The following is a 23,891-nucleotide window of genomic DNA, read 5'->3' as shown; positions in this document are numbered from 1 at the left end:
GTGAATAAGAGCAAGGTTATTAGGTACAGTAGGGTTGAGGGTCAAGTCAATTGGGAGGTGAGTTTGAATGGAGAAAAACTGGAGGAAGTGAAGTGTTTTAGATATCTGGGAGTGGATCTGGCAGTGAATGGAACCCTGGAAGCGGAAGTGGATCATTGGGTGGGGAAGGGGGCGAAAATTCTGGGAGCCTTGAAGAATGTGTGGAAGTCGAGAACATTATCTCGGAAAGCAAAAATGGGTATGTTTGAAGGAATAGTGGTTCCAACAATGTTGTATGGTTGCGAGGCGTGGGCTATGGATAGAGTTGTGCGCAGGAGGATGGATGTGCTGGAAATGAGATGCTTGAGGACAATGTGTGGTGTGAGGTGGTTTGATCGAGTAGGTAACGTAAGGGTAAGAGAGATGTGTGGAAATAAAAAGAGCGTGGTTGAGAGAGCAGAAGAGGGTGTTTTGAAATGGTTTGGTCACATGGAGAGAATGAGTGAGGAAAGATTGACCAAGAGGATATATGTGTCGGAGGTGGAGGGAACGAGGAGAAGAGGGAGACCAAATTGAAGGTGGAAACATGGAGTGAAAAAGATTTTGTGTGATCGGGGCCTGAACATGCAGGAGGGTGAAAGGAGGGCAAGGAATAGAGTGAATTGGAGCGATGTGGTATACCGGGGTTGACGTGCTGTCAGTGGATTGAATCGGGGCATGTGAAGCGTCTGGGGTAAACCATGGAAAGCTGTGTAGGTATGTATATTTGCGTGTGTGGACGTATGTATATACATGTGTATGGGGGTGGGTTGGGCCATTTCTTTCGTCTGTTTCCTTGCGCTACCTCGCAAACGCGGGAGACAGCGGCAAAAAAAAAAAAAAAAAAAATTATTATTATTATTACTATTATTATGATTATTATTATTATTATTATTATTATTATTATTATTATTATTATTATTATTATTATTATTATTGTTATTATTATTATTATTATTATTATTATTATTATTATTATTAATAATAATAATAATATCATTATTATTATTATCATATTATTATTATTATCATCATTATTATTATCATTATTATTATTATTATTATTAGTAGTAGTAGTAGTAGTAGTAGTAGTAGTAGTAGTATTAGTATTATCATTATTATTATTATTATTATTATTATTATTATTATTATTATTATTATTATTATTATCATTATTATTATTATTGCTATTATTGTTATCATTATTATTATCATCATTATTATTATCATATTATCATTATTATCATTGTTATTATTATTATTATTATTATTATTATTATTATTATTGTTATTATTATTATTATTATCATTGCTATTATCATTATTATTATCATTATCATTATTATCATTATCATTATTATTATTATCATTATTATCATTATTATTATTATTATTATTATTATTATTATTATTATTATTATTACTATCATTATATTATTATCATTACTGTTATTATTGTCATTACTATTATCATTATTATTATCAATATTACTATTATTCTTGCTTTGAAGAATGTATTTGAGAAATACTTTGAAATACAGATGGACTTGTATGTAGCCTTTATGAGTCTGGAGAAGGAATAGGATAGGGTGGATACAGATCCTCTGTGGAAGGCAAGTTGCTAGAAGCAGTGAAAAGTTTTTACAAAGGATGTAAGGCATGTGTACGTGTAGGAAGAGAGGAAAGTGATTGGTTCCTAGTGATTGTCTGTTTGCATCAAGGGTGTGTGATGTCTCCATGTTAGTTTAATTTGTTTATGGATTGGGTTGTTAGGGAGGTGAATGCAAGAGTTTTGGAGAGAAGGGCAAGTATGCAGTCTGTTGCGGATGAGGGGGCTTGGAAAGTGAGTCAGTTGTTGTTTGCTGATGATACAGCGCTGGTGGCTGATTCGGATGCAGAAGCTGGTGACTGAGTTTGGTAAAGTGTGTAAAAGAAGAAAGCTGAGAGTAATTGTGAATAAGAGCAAGGTTATTAGGTTCAGTAGGGTTGAGGGACAAGTCAATCGGGAGGTAAGTTTGAATGGAGAAAAGTGAAGAAAGTGAAGTGCTGTGATATCTGGGAGTGGACTTCATAGCAGATGGAACGATGGAAGCGGAAGCGAGTCATAGGTTGGGGGAGAGAGCGAAGGTTCTGGGAGCGTTGAAGAATGTGTATGTTGGAGGGAAAGAATATTATCTCGAAGAGAAAAAAATGGGTATGTTTGAAGGAATAGTGGTTCCAACGATGTTCTATGGTTGCGGGATGTGGGCTATAGATAGGGTTTTGCGGAGAAGGGTGGATGTGTAGGAAATGAGATTTTTGAGAACAATATGTGGTGTGAGGAGGTTTGATTGATTAAGTAATGAAAGAGTAAGAGAGATGTGTGGTAATAAAAAGAGTGTGGTTGATAGAGCAGAAGAAGCTGTTTTGAAATGGTTTGGTCACATGTAGAGAATGAGTGAGGAAAGATTGACAAAGAGGGTATATGTTTCAGAGGTGGAGGGAATGAGGAGAAGTGGGAGACCAAATTGGAGATGGAAGGATGGAGTGAAAAAAGATTTTGAGCGATTGGGGCCTGAACATACAGGAGGGTGAAAGGTGTACAAGGAATAGAGTGAATCGGAACAATCTGGTATACCGGGGTCGACGTGCTGTCAATGGATTGAACCAGGGCATGTGAAGCGTCTGGGGTAAACCATGGGAACTCTGTGGGGCCTGGATGCGGAAAGGGAGCTGTGGTTTCGGTGCATTACACATGCCAGTTAGAGACTGAGTGTGAATGTATGTGGACTTTGTTGTCTTTTCCTAGAGCTACCTCGCGCGTGCTGGGGGTAGGGGGGGGGTCATTTTTATATATGCTGGGGTTGCGATGGGAATAGATAAAGGCAGCAGGTATGGATATGTACATGGGTATATACGTATATGTTTGTGTGTGTGTTTGTATGTATACGTTGAAATGTATAGATATGTATTTGTTCGTGTGTGGGCGTTTATATATATACATGCGTATATAGGTGGGTTCGGTCACTCCTTCGTCTGTTTCCTTACGCTACCTCGCTAACGCAGGAGACAGCGACTGAGTATAATAAAATTATCTTATGGAGGCAAAGGTGAAGATTTGTAGATATTTTCAGAAGAATGTTGGGGTGAAGAGAGTGGTGCACTAGATGAGACTGGTGAATATGTTATGTACTTCAAAATGTTACAGAAGACTTAAGGAATCTAATGAAACATAGTGTTGTTCTGATAGATTATTTGTTTATAAGGACTATGTATTGTGTTGAACTTTAATGGTTGTTTAAACCAATGCCTTTCAGCCAGAATCAGTAAAGATTATAAGAAATTTAAAAAAGTGATAAAAACATAAATCTTTATTTTCATAAATAACAGAACATATTCTCCTCTGGGGATTTAAAAGAAAAACAACACAAGAGAACTAGTTTAAGGCAGGAGTATTTCATTTTCGTAACAAACTATATACTATTACGCCCCTTTTCTTAGATATGGCGTCTATCTAACACAGATACGTCTTCTGTAGATATTTGTAAAACATTCTTCTGAGGGACAATACCTAAGACTTTCGTATTAAAGTTGATCAGTTGTAAGTGATCAAGCATTACAAAGGTGTGTCCATTGCCACAGGTGCTACTGATCCCGGGCGGGTCAAGGTATTTCACCATCTTTGTTTCCTCAACACTTCTAGTTATATATGTTTCATCCTTGATGTGATCCTTACAATGAGTATTCATGGTTTGTAATTCTCTTCATCCTTATCATAGCATTAATCAGTTGAAGTGCAGAATACTTATATGAAACTGACTACTGTATTCTGTTTGAGACATAATGCTATAAAAGGTGTTACCGGACTCCACTCGTAAGTGGTTATGGTTCACATTCTGGCTTCATGACCTTTAGGTGATAGCCCTTAAATCCAACAACATATATACATCCTGTTATACAACTGATGTTACTGTCTGACGTATGTATGGTGCGGCTTGATGACCTTACCTGCTGATGGCTAATATCCACTGTTATCATCTTGCAAATTTTGTTATTTGTTTGCTTTTCCGTACGGTACACATTCTGGTTAACGAACTTTACTTGTTGACAGCTGTAAATTCAGAGATAATAAAACATACGTGTTACAGAGCCCGTATGATAAGGGCCCGAGCCAGGCAAGGACCTGACGAATCTGTAAACAAGAAATGACCTGTTAAACTAGATCAGAGAAGGGGCCGTCCACACTCTAGATGTAGGACGTAAACCTAGAAAATCTAACAACGACAACAAACAACATGTAGGTGAAGACCTCACTAGTGTGACAACGACAGTAGATAACTGCTACGAGGAGACCTGCTGGTGACTCTAACAATATCATAACTGTACAGTAAACAGACTTTCTGAGAACGGGCTGTCGTAAGACAAGGGCCCATGTCAGGCGGACACCTGCCCAATCTAACAACAACAATCTATCTAACTATTTGTTGTCATATATGAATCCTGACTCCATAACTGTTGATTAGTAGATTGCTTCACGTGGCAGAGATGATCCAGTCATTACACACGACAAAGGTACACTACTGAGCTCCGCCTCGTTCAACTCTGGGCTAACTAGCGAGCTACAAGGAACAGCCTTCCTGACCACCATTGCCTCACCTTGCAACTGCTCACTTGAAACGTTTCATACAACTAACTGCCACTGTTGGTATCATCCTCAGCTGTGTTGACGACCCGCCCCCCAACACCTCTTGTATACGTAAGGCTGGTGAACAGTATACGTTCTCCTCCCAACACAGGTCAGGAACATTCTTTTATATTGCTTATTTTGTTTATTTCATTTTTGAAAGCGAATGAAAGTGAAAAGGAATACATATACTAACGGGAGCCTAGCTATGATTATTACGCCTAGGTCCAGCCCCATTAAGACTGTCTTAATAGATATACAAATACCAGCAGAAGACATGCAGAAGGAGTGGTCATGTTGTGTGTGCAGCAGCCAGACACACACGTGAAGCCACACATCACACCACCGTCCGTGCATGAGTGCTGGAGAACATAACCCCAGGTTGTATATACTGGACGAAATGATTGCATATCAAATTGGAAATGACAATAACATACTCATCCAAAAATATAGAGTGTATGTTAGATTTGTATGTTTATTGCCTTATATTTCTGTTACGTCATAAACAGTTATTATTCAATTGTAGGATTAATGACAGTCACCTGTTACGTAACACTTAGACATGTGGCGTGAAAATGTAATCAAACATCCATAAAGGTTTTGTAAAAAATGTACAATTACATTCATCAGTAAGGCAGATATTGATGATGAATAAAATTGCTAGCTTGAGTTCTACAGAAGTGCTTCATGTTGCTTTGTAGTAAACACAACATTCCTAAATTGTCTTGGCTCAGTCTTCGGCGTGACCTCATCTGCTGAGAACACCTGGCAACTGAGGCAGCAGTTGACACACCTGGATATGGCAACTGAGGCAGCAGCTGACACACCTGGATATGGCAACTGAGGCAGCAGTGACACACCTGGGTATGGCAACTGAGGCAGCAGTTGACACACCTGGGTATGGCAACTGAGGCAGCAGCTGACACACCTGGGTATGGCAACTGAGGCTTGATAAAAGGAATATTAGTCAGTGATTTTCCTAGGTGTAGGTCGAGTTTTCACTTCCTTTAACGATGATTAATAAAGGTTTAATTGTGTTTTGTCTTGAGGCTGACGAGTGTTGGCAAGATTTGACCAGAATGCAGCAGAGATAACGTGTAGCTAGCGATCACTGCTGGAAAATCCAGTTATGAAGAACTAATGTGTGAGTTACGTGCTGTCATGTTATGTGAGATGTGGAGAGAGAGAGAGAGAGAGAGAGAGAGAGAGAGAGAGAGAGAGAGAGAGAGAGAGAGAGAGAGAGAGAGGAAATCTGTGATTAATGAAAACGTATCAGGGGTCAGAAAAGACACAAAGGAAGGTGGAAAGGGAAAGAGAAGGAAAGAAGAAGATAAACAAATAAAAGATGATCCGTCACAAAGTACTTGGCTTCAGTGTCAAACTTCAGATGAAGATGCTGGAAGAATAGTCGTGTGTATTATCCTTAAATTCTCTGTGACGTCCAGGAATCATCCACTCTCACATATGTGAGGCAGTTCTTATAACAGCACAGCAACAGTCACATCTGAACAATCGGCCATGTGGTGGAAACATGAATTTTTCATGAAGTACGCAAAATGAAATAATCAGCATTGATTGTAAATATTTGTGCAAAGATTAAAATTGATGATGAATTATACTGAGTACCTGGCGTGAAGGAAAGATATTGCTTCCTACGTACCACAATGGTCCAGCAGAGGTTTGGTTAACTCTGACATAATTTTGCTAGATTTATAAATCATTCCCAACAGCCAACCCAGTAATCAACTAAGACATATTAGTTTTATTTGTTCATAGAAATATCAGAAATCATTGGTTGTTATAGTACCTTCATCATGTTGTCATGAAGTCCCTACTTGTCCTTACCATCAACACAAGAAATCTACTTTTCATTACTTCTGTCTTTATATATAGCAAGATATCTTGAGACACATCTATGGCCAGATATTGATCTTTCTTTCTCTGTTTGTTACTTGTCATATGAAAATTCATGCTAATAAAGGTTCATTATTTTCAGGCTAAAATCTAAGGTCTGGTCTGTATCAATCAACAAACCTGCTTTTCTAAACCTGTATCACATGAGCCCTCATTGTGTGGCCTTCGAGAAAATGTAAGTCTGGTTATCCTACATATGGGAGGCTTCTAATGCCTGGTATTGTTGTGTCATTCTTCTCTTTATGCACAAACTTCGTCCATTGTGTTGCCACAAGGATTCACCAGGTTGTCCATGGCCGTGGGTGGGAGATGGAGGTCACATTAAATGTAATTAAGGTTAATTTGTCATGTTACTGCAATAAACTAATGTTCCTGTTCGTCCTGTATGGTTATTCTACATCACACAACACCATAAGTCTCTCTCGCTATTTATATACAATACCTGAAGACAGCGTCACGGATCCTTTAATACTTATCTACGAGAGATACAAACTCACTCTCCAGTATTTAGTCTCGATTCCCAGAAACCTTTGAAAGGTAAACACTTACTCTGCTACCCGCCTGGTTCTGTGTTGTTGTGCAAGACAAACGTAAAGTCCATCATTACCTTTAGCTATACCGCAGTCATGTTGGCAACACTGCTAACATAACCGGCCGACTCCACTTCCCCCAGGCTGGCTAGGTGACAGGGACACGTCATTGGTTGATGCTATTGTTGCCAACAATATATTACGTTGGTATTTAAATTGATATCGTTTCAGCTTTCTAGCTGTGCGTACACAGTATTATTGCTTTGGGCTTAACATCTATGTCATGTTGATTATCTAACATAACAAGTAGAAGACAATATCATAAAAATAAATATCCACAGTGAAAAAAAAAATTATCACTTAATATAGAAATCTCGAGGTTGCAGCTCCAAGCCCGCACCTGACCTTGCTGACACACCAGACAACCCACCTACGGTCAACCTTAACCTTCAAATTGTCGACAATGATCCTCTCCCCTTCCTTCTCCCCTCTCCTGACCCCTCACCAGATATATCCCAACCCAAGACTAGAAACATGATACACGTGAAACACTCAAACGATTAGTCAACGGCCTTCATCAACAACAGACACAGAAGGCCAATAAACTTCCATAAGTCGTAAAATGCTAAAAATCTTACAGTTTAACGTGCGCAGCTATCACAATGGCCGTCATCTGATTGCCACTCTCCTCGAAGAGAAGGGACCCGATGTTGTGATACTTAACATCACATGTATCACCAACGGATACAAAATTAGACATTACGGGTATACATCACGACAGTCTCCAGACAGTAGACACGAGGGAGTCGCCATTCTCATACACAACACCATCGAACACCAATACCTCGCCACCTCATGGCAATACGAACACTTTCTAGCAGTTAAGATAAACACAATACACGGCTTCATTATCTTCTGCACTACATACTCTCGACCCAACACTTCCATTCCACTCCATGATCTCTACACAGTATTCAACTACACACATATCCCAGTCTACCTTCTAGCTGACCTCAACGCCCAACACAGAACCTTCCACCACAACAGAAACAATTCTCATGGTGATGACTTATTCACTATATACTCTTACAAACGTCTTAACTTCCTAGGTCCTTACTTCCACACTGTCTTCACTGGCCAAGTAGGGAAAGGCAGACCTGATCTTGTCTTCTCCAACAGAGCCAGTAATTATCTTCATAATTTCTTGTCTCCAGGACCACTGTGTGGTTCCGGCCGCATCCCTATCTTTCTTCATCTCTCGTCTAACCCTATCCTTGTCCCATCACCCTCACACTACCACTACAAAAGAGCAGACTGGGAGAACTTCAAAGACACTCTCTCCAACTGCACTTACACCACAAACTACGAAAATCACCCAATAACACTAATAAACACAGAAATAGAACATATACATGAAACAATTACACAGGCAGCTGACATTTCTATTCCCAAATCTTCATTTACTTCAAGATACTCCTTCTTCCCTTCTCCCAAAACAGCAAGACTTCTCTCGTGCTACCGTCGACGCTTTGAGCCAAACAGACGTCGTTTGGGCCTAGTACGGTGGGACCTCACATCCCTACGAAACCACACACTCAACAGCCTTGTAGAAGACCACAATAGACACTGGAAATCTCTTATCACCACAACAGAACAACACCGGACCAAATCTCCTCAAGAGTTTTGGAACAGAATCCGAAAACTCAAAGGAATACCAAAAACAGACTTTAATGGGCTTAATGACGACAACACTCTCCACCATAACCCACAAGACATTGGCAACATTTTTCAAAAACACTGAGAAGGTATCTCACCCTCACCCCCTCACCCTCTGGCGTACGAAAACACTCAAATTGTCACACAAAACATACAAAACAGACCAAGTCACTTCTACCCAGAACAGATCATACACCTCCAATCGCTTTGACATGACCACCTTCTCACAACTCCCATAAGATCGAACGAGGTCAAATTCCTCCCCCTCCTCAAATCACCCAAAGTACCCCCAGGTAATTCAGGCATTGGTTACCAGCTACTTACACATCTCCCTAACAACACTATTAGAGCCAGCACCTTCCTCTTCAACGCGGCACTAGCCTCTAGCTATTTTCCCGCGGCCTTCAAAACTGCAACAACCACAATGATACCTAAACCCAACAAATCCAACAGAGACCCTATGAACTACAGACCCATCAGCCTACTTGAGTCCATTGGGAAGACATTTGAAAGAATCATAAACAACAGACTTAGACAACACCTTACAAACAACAACCTACTCTCACACAAACAGTTTGGCTTTCACCAACATCGCTCCACACAAGATGAACTCAACATCATTACGAACTACATGAGAAACAACACTCGGACACACAAAATGACCGCACTCATCACAAAAGATATTGAAAAAGCCTTTGACACTGTGTGGCACGATGGATTGAGGTATAAACTAAGCACCCAGTTCCAACTCCCACGACCCACCATTAAGCTTCTCTCTAACTATCTTAGCAACAGAAAAACGCGAATCAAATACAGAAACACTTACTCAAACTACTTCTTCCTTAATGCCGGTGTATCTCAAGGCTCCGTGCTGGCCCCCACTCTCTACACACTCTACTCAAATGATCTTCCCAATCCTATACACCTGGACTCCATCACTCTCCAATATGCAGATGATATTACTCAACTGATCAGAGCCAGAACCCTCACACACTTAATCAATGGAGCCCAACAGGAAATTGACCACGTTTCGCTGTGCGAGTTAAAATGGAGGATCAAAACAAATCCTGCAAAATCCAACATATCCTACTTTAATGTACTTCAGAGATACAACATAACTAATGTCTACCTACACTCCCGTAAACACCGACATCTACCCATTCCCATCTCAAACACCAACACTGTCCTGGGCCTAAACTATGATGTACACCTGAGAATGAACCGACATATACAGTCTAGAGCGGCTATTGCGAGAGCGGAGCTCGTAAAATTGTATAGATTCAGAGAGGCGCAATTCAAAACCAAATTGCACCTCTACAAAGCATTAATACGACCACTTATCACATACGCCCCTTCATCTCTCGAACTCGGAGCCAAATCCAACATCCGTGCACTCCAAATCATTCAGAACAAAGCTCTACGTTGGGTTTTTAACACCAAATGGCACGAGTTCATCAGGAACACAGAACTTCACGAGAGAGCACGAATCCCTCCTCTAAACATCTATTGGAGGAAATTGTTTGAAAGACAAGTAGAGAGATTTCAAATACATCATACTCACTGGATTGATTATTTCAACAATCTCCTGGTAACAGACCACCCAGGTAACATGTTTAATATACAACCTGGACAACATCCAGTGCCAATATATTAAAAACTAAAAACCACTATAGATCTTGCTGCTAAGTCCGTGCGGGGAACGCCTTGGTCAAATCAGTGTCCATCGGCCAGAGATAAGATCCATCTCCTTCTATATCCCTTCAAAAAAATAATGATAATAATAGTAATAAAAAAATGAAAAATACAAAAAAATAAAATAGAATAAGTTGATAAAGAAATAAACAGAAAAAAACTAAAATAAAACCTTGGCCTCCACTCATCATCTCCGCCCTGCTTATCCTATTTTTCCTATGCAAGCTGGGTTAAGCCCTGGCTCTTTTCCTCCCTCTAAACCTCACTTCCTCTAACAATTCTTGCTCTTTCCCCCTCTCTTCTCCCGCCCTTCCTTGGAAGGGACTTTTCTATCATCATCATCATCAGATGGGAAGCAGGTTTGGGACGAGACTCATGCCGAAGAGGAGAGAAAAGCTTGAGACGAGAGTCAAGCTGGAGAGGAGAGAGAGTGGCTTGCTACGAGAGTCAGGCAGGACAGGAGAGAGAGAGGCTTGGGACGAGAGTCAGGCTGGACAGGAGAGAGAGAGGCTTGGGACGATAGTCAGGCAGGACAGGAGAGAGAGGCTTGGGACGAGAGTCAGGCAGGACAGGAGAGAGAGGCTTGGGAAGAGAGCCAGGTCGGATGGGAGAGAGACGTTTGGGACGAGTCAGGCAGGAGAGAGAGGTACCACGTCAGTCTCACGTCCCTTACACAAGTCATCAAGTCCAGTCTCTCCTTTGCCACTCCAAACCTCCAGCCTGACCCAACAACACTGTGGTCTGCATGATGGAAGCACACATGAAATATTCACAAGAATTTCCTTCTCTACACTTGCCTCCAGAACTTTCTTTTATGCTTGTAGGTCCAAAGGTTGACGCCAGCCTAGCACAGACCCTGAGATCACCAGCCGGTCAAATGTATACTGTAAACACATAATGACAAAGGAAAACATACTTACGGTTACATACATACATGCAAGTATAACCTTAATGGTCAGGTCAAAGGTCAGGCCATCATAATACCTGATGGTCACGCCGTCACGTTCAGCCACACAGATCTTTCAGAGCTTCATGCCTGAGTACGATACCACATTACCAGCTTCCAATATTATACTACCTTTCCCGCCACACCACACAACAGCCTCACCTTAATGTCATGCAACATCAACATTTATATTTGGTCTCTGACGACAACCCCGCCACCACCAGCAGACCCATGCAGGCCCCCATGTCACTTACGTCACTACAGTTTCCAGGCACCACGTGGCATTTTAGTGGCTGTTAATTACCACTCCTCTGACTCAGGCAGCTTTCTTACCTTCCTGTCTCACCCAGACGTTGTCTGCTGGCTCTCACTCCACAAACATACAACCTCTCCTTCCCAGACATAACACATCACAACACCTTACTCCCACCACTTTGATCTTTTTCTTCGTGACAATTTATTTTTCTGCGGAGAGCGTTACGCGCTTGCCCTGCCTTTGGCAAAATCTCGTTAGATGAACTCTTAAGGCAGAACTCCTCTCTCTCTCTCTCTCTCTCTCTCTCTCTCTCTCTCTCTCTCTCTCTCTCTCTCTCTCTCTCCAGCCAGCCACTATGAATGTAGATTGCGTGACTGAGTGAGAGCGATGAAGTTCTTGCCATATGACGGCGAGCCACTCTGCACCCCACCCACCCACCCACCCACCCAGTGCATATCAACTTGCCTGTCGAGAGAGAGAGAGAGAGAGAGAGAGAGACTACCTACGAGTACTTACGATCACAAATAATACTGAAAACAAAGGCCCCGCTGGGAATCGAACCCGGACCAACTGTTTATGAGGCAGATGTGCTAACCACTACACCACGGAGCCACTTGTCAGTGGACTCAAAGAATCTGGTACAAACATAATGGTAATGGTTTCTGATAGATATGTATTGTGTTGCATTATGATGGTTGTTCATAACCAAGATCTTTAAGCCTGAATCCTTCAGATTATATAGAAAATGATACAAACGTGTTAGAAACATAAGCATTTATGATTATAAAGAACAGAATGCATTATCACGTGGGTATCTAAGAAATAAATCCAATACAAGAAGTTAGTTTAAGGCAGAAGTATTTCATAATTTAACAAAATATTTACCTCTATGTGCCTTTTCTTTCATCATCATTTCTTATGTTTACTATCAAGAAATGTCTTTTACCTAACATAAAAATTCTGTATAGGTATTTGATTAATGTTCTCCAACGAAGCGTTGTATAACTCTTCGTTAGTGAAGTTCATTTCGTGTAATGGATCATGCATTACAAAGTTGTGTCTATCCACACAAGTGTTACACGTCCCAGGTAAAGATATATTCTAGAGATAGTGTATATCTAACATATATATGTGTTTTATAGATATTTATAAAAAGTTTTCCTGAGGGACAATACCTAAGACTTTCGTATTAAAGTTGATCAGTTGTAAGTGATCAAGCATTACAAAGGTGTGTCCATTGCCACAGGTGCTAGTGATCCCGGGCGGGTCAAGGTATTTCACCATCTTTGTTTCCTCAACACTTCTAGTTATATATGTTTCATCCTTGATGTGATCCTTACAATGAGTATTCATGGTTTGTAATTCTCTTCATCCTTATCATAGCATTAATCAGTTGAAGTGCAGAATACTTATATGAAACTGACTACTGTATTCTGTTTGAGACATAATGCTATAAAAGGTGTTACCGGACTCCACTCGTAAGTGGTTATGGTTCACATTCTGGCTTCATGACCTTTAGGTGATAGCCCTTAAATCCAACAACATATATACATCCTGTTATACAACTGATGTTACTGTCTGACGTATGTATGGTGCGGCTTGATGACCTTACCTGCTGATGGTCAAACATGTTATCATGTTGCAAATATCGTGATTTGTATGTTTTACCGAATGGTAGAGATTCTGGTTTAATGACATTTCTTGCTAATAGCAAGTAAATTCAACAACAGATATACATACTTACGTGTTACAGAGGCCATATGATAAGGGCCCGAGCCAGGCAAGGACCTGACGAATATCTAAACAAGAAATTCCCTGTTAGGCAAGTTGAAAACGGCTGCGTAGAAGCGAGGACCCGTAATAGAAAGAATAACTACAACAACTGTGATAACAACAACAACAACAATAACAACAACAACGACAACAACAACAAAACTGTTACGGTGAAGACCTAGCTAATCTGACACAAATCATAACTGCTAAGAGAAGACTTGGTGAACATAACAATAACATAACTGTACAGAAAATGATAGTTTCTGAGAAAATGTCAAGTGCAGACCTGGTGACTCTCACAACAGATAATCATTATTCAGCAACGGATAACAATTGTATACAGTAACTTACAAACATTGTTTCTCATGACAGAAGATGATCCAGCCTTTACACACGACCAACTACAGACAGCACTGAGCTCCGGCACGTTGAACTCTCCACTAACTACCAGGAACCCTCCTCCTCCTTCTGACGATCCCGAGAACATTGTGTGTTGACCACCCGACCTCCACCCACCCCACACCTCCTGTATACGTAAGGCTGGTCAACAGTAGACGGTCTCCTCCCAACACCGGTCACGACGACTCTTACCTGAGTGACGAAGGCTGCCACCGTAGCCAGTGAGGTGGTACAGGGTGTGTGTCTTCACCTGTTGCTTATGTTTCCCAGGTGTGGTCGGGCAGGCAGGCAGGGGAGGTGGCCTGGGTAAACAGCCTTAGTTAGGTATTTGTTCTTGACTCCAGCCAAATCTTGCCACCACGGCCGGACCAGCGGGGTACCAGGTGACACCTTCCCAGGTGTGGGGTCCTGGTTATAGCTCTCCTGGCTTGGCTGGATAGGCAGTGACATCTTCCATGTGTGGGTAATATTGTGGCGACTGTATGTACCTGATACAACGCATTATATTGAAAATGAAGTAATGATGATAGAAACAGCCGGTTACTCTGATCATTGATCACCAGGGAATATAGGTAATATAACAGTATTTTCTCAATGGATTGCTATTAGAATGATCAAATGTTAATAATTTGATAATTGTATAACAACAATACGTGTACCCAATAATGTTCCTGGAGGCCAGGGTGCAGATATGTATGAAAGTTGATCAAGTAGGACATGTATAACGTAATTGAGAATTTATTTTGATATAACATTTACTTGTAAACATGTGAAAATAAGTTGTTATATAAAGAGCGAGCAAAGACATATACCCAGTGTGTAGCTGCTGGTCTTTCGTCTGTCTTTAAGCAGCGGAAGACAATATAGACTGAAGTCACGTGACTCCAGGTAGACTTCAATTCCAACCCTGGCCTGCCCGGCCTGCCAGTTAATCTTCTGGCCAGTTACTTCATTATGGTACGAGGGAAACCTACTGGCCAGTTAAATCATTATGGTACGAGGGAAACCTACTGGTCTTAAATCATTATGGTACGAGGGAAACCAACTGGTCTTAAATCATTATGGTACGAGGGAAACCTACTGGTCTTAAATCATTATGGTACGAGGGAAACCTACTGGTCTTAAATCATTATGGTACGAGGGAAACCTACTGGTCTTAAATCATTATGGTACGAGGGAGACCAGTTCTATGATATAATCAATGATGTACCCATGTAAGGGTCTAGGGCCAGGTATATATAGTGTATGTGGTATTGGAATTATCATTAACACCTGAAGGAGTTAAAGACTATTGACATGATAGTTGTAACTTGCAGTTCACGTGTCTATTGACCTTGGCAGTTGATGGGCCTAAATCCTCACTAACCAGCCAACCAACCAACCGTTATCATACATATTTTACTTGATCAACACATCAGGCTTGGCCCCACCACCTACTACCCTTCTCCAGACACACTTGCTGCCTCCTAACCATTAGTGTCTTACTCTCACAACATCAGACAGAGAGGAGAGTGTCTCCAGACACACTTGCTGCCTCCTAACCATTAGTGTCTTACTCTCACAACATCAGACAGAGAGGAGAGTGTCTCCAGACACACTTGCTGCCTCCTAACCATTAGTGTCTTACTCTCACAACATCAGACAGAGAGGAGAGTGTCTCCAGACACACTTGCTGCCTCCTAACCATTAGTGTCTTACTCTCACAACATCAGACAGAGAGGAGAGTGTCTCCAGACACACTTGCTGCCTCCTAACCATTAGTGTCTCACTCTCACAACATCAGACAGAGAGGAGAGTGTCTCCAGACACACTTGCTGCCTCCTAACCATTAGTGTCTCACTCTCACAACATCAGACAGAGAGGAGAGTGTCTCCAGACACACTTGCTGCCTCCTAACCATTAGTGTCTTACTCTCACAACATCAGACAGAGAGGAGAGTGTCTCCAGACACACTTGCTGCCTCCTAACCATTAGTGTCTTACTCTCACAACATCAGACAGAGAGGAGAGTGTCTCCAGACACACTTGCTGCCTCCTAACCATTAGTGTCTTACTCTCACAACATCAGACAGAGAGGAGAGTGTCTCCAGACACACTTGCTGCCTCCTAACCATTAGCGTCTTACTCTCACAACATCAGACAGAGAGGAGAGTGTCTCCAGACACACTTGCTGCCTCCTAACCATTAGTGTCTTACTCTCAGAACATCAGACAGAGAGGAGGGTGTCTCCAGACACACTTGCTGCCTCCTAACCATTAGTGTCTTACTCTCACAACATCAGACAGAGAGGAGAGTGTCTCCAGACACACTTGCTGCCTCCTAACCATTAGTGTCTCACTCTCACAACATCAGACAGAGAGAAGAGTGTCTCCAGACACACTTGCTGCCTCCTAACCATTAGTGTCTCACTCTCACAACATCAGACAGAGAGGAGAGTATCTCCAGACACATTTGCTGCCTCCTAACCATTAGTGTCTCACTCTCACAACATCAGACAGAGAGGAGAGTGTCTCCAGACACACTTGCTGCCTCCTAACCATTAGTGTCTCACTCTCACAACATCAGACAGAGAGGAGGGTGTCTCCAGACAAACTTGCTGCCTCCTAACCATTAGTGTCTCACTCTCACAACATCAGACAGAGAGGAGGGTGTCTCCAGACACACTTGCTGCCTCCTAACCATTAGTGTCTTACTCTCACAACATCAGACAGAGAGGAGAGTGTCTCCAGACACACTTGCTGCCTCCTAACCATTAGTGTCTTACTCTCACAACATCAGACAGAGAGGAGGGTGTCTCCAGACACACTTGCTGCCTCCTAACCATTAGTGTCTCACTCTCACAACATCAGACAGAGAGGAGGGTGTCTCCAGACACACTTGCTGCCTCCTAACCATTAGTGTCTTACTCTCACAACATCAGACAGAGAGGAGGGTGTCTCCAGACACACTTGCTGCCTCCTAACCATTAGTGTCTTACTCTCACAACATCAGACAGAGAGGAGAGTGTCTCCAGACACACTTGCTGCCTCCTAACCATTAGTGTCTCACTCTCACAACATCAGACAGAGAGAAGAGTGTCTCCAGACACACTTGCTGCCTCCTAACCATTAGTGTCTCACTCTCACAACATCAGACAGAGAGGAGAGTGTCTCCAGACACACTTGCTGCCTCCTAACCATTAGTGTCTCACTCTCACAACATCAGACAGAGAGGAGAGTGTCTCCAGACACACTTGCTGCCTCCTAACCATTAGTGTCTCACTCTCACAACATCAGACAGAGATGAGAGTGTCTCCAGACACACTTGCTGCCTCCTAACCATTAGTGTCTCACTCTCACAACATCAGACAGAGAGGAGAGTGTCTCCAGACACACTTGCTGCCTCCTAACCATTATATCTTACTCTCACAACATCAGACAGAGAGGATGTTATGCCTCTTATCTAACCTGACACATCAGCCGGGGTCTCAGGACGTTGATAAGGTCATGGTCGGATCCCCTTATGTATCTATCATGTGACCTCAGGTCAGTTATTGAACGTTATCGCTGATGATACAGCGTTGTTAGGGGTTAATGATGGTGGTTATTAACCTCGCTTAGACACACACATACACAGGAACAAGGTTTTATATAAGCCCGGCTAGCTCAGTCGGTAGAGCACGAGACTCTTAATCTCGGGGTCGTGGGTTCGAGCCCCACGTTGGGCGGTAACAGTTTTCTATGATGTAACATGAAACAGCTTCTGAACATACCACCCACCGCTCGTCTAGATCTACCAATCTGCTAAACACAAGACATCTGAAGAGTTATTAAGTACTGAAAGACAAACAACAATTCTGTTTGAAACAGTCAGTGATGATGCACGGGAGGCTGAAGGAAATGTGTCACTGTTCACTGCTGAACATTGTACATTACGTGTTCTTCATCATCTCAGTAAGCCTTTGCAAAGCAGGATTTGCAAACAGTAAAGAATGCAAGAATTTCAGGTTAAAAAGGTGGAAGTGTAGTGCAGTTGTGAGCAATGTGTTTGCCCCGCATTTTAACAGCAACTTGAAAAGTGATATGGGCAGTCAGAAGTGTAGCTTCTTAACTGATGAGAGTAATGACATTACTGTAACGAAATTATTGGGTATTGTTGTCCAGTTCTATTCTGAAAGTAAGAATAAGATTGTAATGACTTTCTTGGACCTTGTTGAGCTGACTGACTGTAATGCTAATGGGATATGTGATCCCATCAAGAAGTCTTTTAAAAATAATGGGTTGGAGTTACAAAACCTTATTGCAATTAGCCCCGACAATGCTTCTGTGATGACAGGTGTTAACAGTGGAGTGTATGATACACTCAAGTTAGAAGTTCCTCATGTGATCTTGATCAAGTGTGTGTGTGTGTCATTCTCTACTGCTAGTTGTCTCGTGCTGCAGCAGAGTATCTCCCTAGGAACCTGGATTTTATCATCAGAGAAACCTATAATTGATTCTCCTACTCTGCCAGTGATGGTCAACCTCCAATGAAATCTATACAGCTAAGCCAGACTCGATGGCTGTCAACTGAATCAGCAGTTGTCATAATACTGCAGCAGTGGGTTGAACTGATGACTCACATTGAAATAGCAAGAAATGATGAAAGGTGTTACACATATCAGAATCTCTATCAGATGTTTTGTGACAAGAAAAACTATGCCTTCCTGATATTCCTGAAGTATATTCTTGGAGAAGTCCAGTGCGTAAATGAGAAATTTAAACCTGAGGCACTGGATCCAAGCAAACTGCTAAGTGACCTTATTCAACTTATTGGTTCCATAAGTTCTAAGGTTCTCATCCCAGGCAGAAATTAAATGAAGGAGATTCAATAGAGAACTACTTAGACCCACGTGCGTCCTTGAGGAACGAGTTTGAAAAGGAGATGGCACAATGTAAGCTTACTGATGAAAAGGATATCCGAGGAAGATACATACAGATTGTAGTGGAGTTGGTGAGACAGCTTCGTCAACGTTTGCCAGATAATGTCCAAGTGTTACAGTCAATGTCATCACTGAGTACAAGTGAATGTCTGCAACCCATAAAGCCTGGAATACTGGAATTAGCAAAGATGTTTACTGATAACGAAGAAATTCTTACACGCATTGAGTTCCAGTTGAGGAAGCTTCATCATGTATTGTGGAAGCAGAACACTGTGACCCTGGCACTCTGGACTGAAACAGCCTCGTACAAGGATGCAACTGGAGGAAAGCTTTAGTTATATGAACATCGTGAAGTGAAAGCTTCGAAATTGATTATCAAAAGCTTAAATGCAATACTAACTATCAAGTATGGACTAAGATGAAATGGAAACTGTTGTTATGATTATGAACTGCCTGAGGAAGAACTGAAAAACACTGGATTATTGAAAAGATACGAGTTATCACAACCACAACCTGGACCCTCACATAGACCACCACAACCCCAGGTCACCGAGGACGAAGAGACTGCGAATTGGTAATTAGCAGATCTGGAATAATGGTGAGTATTTTAGTGTTAAAGCAGTCAGTCGTACCTGTCATTAATCATTTGGCACGTCAAAGAGCAGAAATAATTCGAAGAGCATTTTTTCGCTGTCATTTTAGCAAGTTTAACGCTTTTCTAGCGCTTTTCGGGAGAGAATCTAGCGCCATATAAAATTTGGGTCAGCAACTTTGGTGGTCAAAAGGTTTCAGTAGGTCGTTGGTGGTCAGTCAGGACGGGTGTTGGCGCTGTTCTGGTTATCCGATGTGTTTTATCTTTATCACGGAGTGGGGACAGAGAGAAATGATAACCTAACTTGATGAATATGAGAAGTTTCCTGGGCTCTGGCATCCCCAAAATGGATCGTACCACAATAAAACCGTCAAGTATGGTCGCTGGGTTAGCACTGCACGGGGTATCTGGCAATTATTTCACATGATCGTAAGAAAAATGAAAGAATTAATAAACATCACTTTTCTTTTGTCTTATTTTCTTTATATTTGAAATATTTCATTCATTGATTTCAATCAGATTCGGTAAAAGTTGTGATGATTCAACATTGTGTTTGTAAAACGTCCACTGTGGATCTTCCTCCGTTCCTGAAATACTAAGATAACGACCTTGTGGACGCCGACCACAACACATCAACACCCCAGTCACAACCCCACGTGGTCACGCTGGCCTCAACCAGTCACAGCCCTACGTGGTCACGCTGGCCTCAACCAGTCACAACCCCACGTGGTCACGTTGGCCTCAACCAGTCACAACCCCACGTGGTCACGCTGGCCTCAACCAGTCACAACCCCACGTGGTCACGCTGGCCTCAACCAGTCACAACCCAACGTGGTCACGCTGGCCTCAACCAGTCACAGCCCTACGTGGTCACGCTGGCCTCAACCAGTCACAACCCCACGTGGTCACGCTGGCCTCAACCAGTCACAACCCCACGTGGTCACGCTGGCCTCAACCAGTCACAACCCCAAGTGGTCACGCTGGCCTCAACCAGTCACAACCCTACGGTGTCACGCTAGCCTCAACCAATCATAACTCCACATGGTCACCCTGGCTTCAACTAGTCAAAACCCCACGTGGTCATGCTGTCCTCAACCAGTCACAAGCCCCAGTGGTCACGCTGGCCTGAATCAGTCACAACCCCCACGTTGTCACGCTAGCCTCTACCGGTCACAAGCCCCACGTGGTCACGTTGGCCTCAACCAGTCACAACCCTACGTGGTCACCCTGGCCATAAAAAGTCACAACCCCACGTGGTCACGCTACCCTCAACCAGTCACAGCCCCAAGTGGTCACGCTGGCTTCAACCAGTCACAAGCCCCACGTGGTCACGCTGCCCTCAAGCAGTCCCAGCCCCACGTGGTAATGCTGTCCTCAATCAGTCGCAAGCCCCACTTGGTCACGCTACCCTCAACCAGTCAAAAGCCCCATGTGGTCACGCTGGCCTCAATCAGTCGCAAGCCCCACGTGGTCACGCTAGCCTCAACCAGTCACAAGCCCCACGTGGTCACGCTGGCTTCAACCAGTCACAACCCCACGTGGTCTCGCTGGCCTTAACCAGTCACAAGCCCCACGTGGTCATGCTGCCCACAACCAGTCACAAGCCCCACGTGGTCACGCTGGCTTCAACCTGTCACAACCCCCCGTGGTCTCGCTGGCCTTAACCAGTCACAAGCCCCACGTGGTCATGCTGCCCACAACCAGTCACAAGCCCCACGTGGTCACGCTGGCCTCAATCAGTCGCAAGCCCCCCGTGGTCACGCTAGCCTCAACCAGTCACAACCCCATGTGGTCACGCTGGCTTCAACCAGTCACAACCCCACGTGGTCTCGCTGGCCTTAACCAGTCACAACCCTACGGGGTCACGCTAGCCTCAGCCAGTCACAACCCCACGTGGTCACGCTGGCTTCAACCAGTCACAACCCCACGTGGTCACGCTGGCTTCAGCCAGTCACAACCCCACGTGGTCTCGCTGGCCTCAACCAGTCACAACCCCACGTGGTCACGCTGGCCTCAACCAGTCACAACCCCATGTGGTCACCCTGGCTTCAACTAGTCAAAACCCCACGCGGTCACCCTGGCCTCAACCAGTCACAACCCCACGTGGTGACGCTGCCCTCAACCAGTCACAATCCCAAATGGTCACGCTGGCCTCAACGAGGTACAACCCAACGTGTCACGCTGCCCTCAACCAGTCACAAGCCCCAAGTGGTCATGCTGCCCACAACCAGTCACAACCCCACGTGGTCACGCTGGCCTCAACCAGTCAGAAGCCCCACGTGGTCACGCTAGCCTCAACCAGTCACAACCCCACGTGGTCACGCTGGCCTCAACCTGTCAGAAGCCCCACGTGATCACGCATGCCCACAACCAGTCACAAACCCACGTGGTCACGCTAGCCTCAACCAGTCACAACCCCACGTGGTCACCCTGGCCTCAACCAGTCACAACCCCACGTGGTCTCGCTGGCCTTAGCCAGTCACAACCCTACGTGGTCACCCTGGCCTCAACCAGTCACAACCCCACCCGGTCACACTGGCCTCAACCAGTCACAACCCTACGTGGTCACGCTGGCCTCAGCCAGTCACAAGCCCCACGTGGTCACGCTGGCCTCAACCAGTCACGACCCAACTTGGTCACGCTGGCCTCAACCAGTCACAACCCCACGTGGTCACGCTGGCCTCAACCAGTCACGACCCAACTTGGTCACGCTGGCCTCAACCAGTTACAAACCCCACGTGGTCACACTGGCCACAACCGTTCTATATCAACTGTCACCTGCCACCAATTATTGTATCAGATGGGCAATGCCTGGAAGACGACAGCGATGTGCTTTCTGAGTATATTTTCACAGAAACTACATAGTAAAAATAATTTTGTAGTTATAGCTTTAGAATAATTTAAAAAAAGACAAAGTTACATGAAGCATAAAAACGGTCTTAGAAAAGGAGAGTTGCAAGTGTAGCAGCAGCAGCAGGTGTTGGTCAAGATGTTATAACCGGCAGGTCATGATGCGGCCCATCATCTACAAGTGGTACACACACCATCCCTAGACCACACTTACACTACACTTGACCCAGCCTTGTGGCACCCGCGCCAGCCAGGTACTCACTGGCAGTCAACATTATATCATGACAACAAACTTGGACCTACAACTAAACACAACTTATAAATAATAACCCAGCTGGCTAGATTGACAACCATCATGGCGGTCCGCCAGTCATCTGTATATCTCAATCTTTCCTTCATTTATTCTCCAACTTTTTCATGTCATATCCCAACTCCTCTGTTCATCAACATCTTTACGTCATCTCATAGAAAGGGATATTTACACAGTAAGAGTGTATGTGGCACTCAATCTCTCTTGGTATTTCTTCACACAAGTCTCTTTTCCAAGTTCACTTCCTCTCGCCACCTCTTCTCCCCGACATTGTTTCCTCATTCGAAAACCTCTTCAGATCTTCACTGTCGTCTCCACAAGATGGTGATCAAACATCACACCAGCTGCCCCTTTCAGCACATTTACACCCAAAAGTCTTTCTTTTACACGCCTTTCAATTAACATGTGATCTAGTCATGCCTGCTGACCATCTCTCCTACTCACATACGTATATTTATGTATATCACATTTTACAAACCAGGTATTCCCAATCACCAGTCCTTTACACACACACAACACAAGTTGTTCACCATTTCCATGCACCTCAGTTATACCCTCCACTGCCACATTACTTACCCTCGCATTTAAATCACCATCACTAATACCTGGTCTCTTACATCGTAACTGCTGACACACACACTCACTTGCTCCCAAAATACTTCCTCTGTTCTTGACTCTAACTCGCTACCTCGCTAAGTGCCATTTGACCTGACCTAATGGGGCAGGACAAGGGTCATTATCTTCACTACTCTCTGGACACCACTGGTTCTTGGCCTCAGCCACTACACTCTCCACTTCAATACTATCTCACTAAACTCTTAAAATCACTGATCTTTGACCCATCGCTTTCAGATAATGTCCAAATCCTAATTCATCGTCAAGATCTTCACTATAACGTTGGATAAACATACTGAATGTTGGAGATTCGAACCCATGACCTTGATCTTTGAGACTCAGGCTCGGTGATAATGTGTACCACACCTGCCAGTGAATTGCCAATACTTAGTCACCTAAATCTTAAGACCACACACACATGTACATACTGAACTGTGGATAAAAATATGGTCAACGAAAGATATTTCATATATCTGGTTTTAAAACTGATAAGATCAGGAAATAAGATTTAATCATTATCATTATCGGACGATTATAATGCCCAACAACAAACGTTAGGTACACAATATATTTCCTACTAACCTACACGTGAAGTGACAATCCATACCATATCTAACTTCCCACTTGATAACCTCCATATTGTATCCTTCAGTACCAGATATACTATACTTAATGATAATTATAATCATAATGATCATAATAATGATAATAATGATGA

General features: G+C 43.2%; 1 non-coding gene across 1 annotated transcript; it reads left to right on the top strand.

Moving 5' to 3' along the window:
• Window positions 1–17,539: 17,539 nt before the first annotated feature.
• Window positions 17,540–17,612, top strand: TRNAK-CUU (transfer RNA lysine (anticodon CUU)). Its single transcript has one exon. It is a non-coding gene; the product is annotated as a tRNA-Lys (tRNA).
• The last annotated feature ends 6,279 nt before the right edge of the window (window positions 17,613–23,891 follow it).

The sequence above is a fragment of the Panulirus ornatus genome, chromosome 8, assembly GCF_036320965.1.
Source record: "Panulirus ornatus isolate Po-2019 chromosome 8, ASM3632096v1, whole genome shotgun sequence".
NCBI classification, from domain to species: domain Eukaryota; kingdom Metazoa; phylum Arthropoda; class Malacostraca; order Decapoda; family Palinuridae; genus Panulirus; species Panulirus ornatus.
This window is presented reverse-complemented; position numbering and strand designations above follow the sequence as displayed.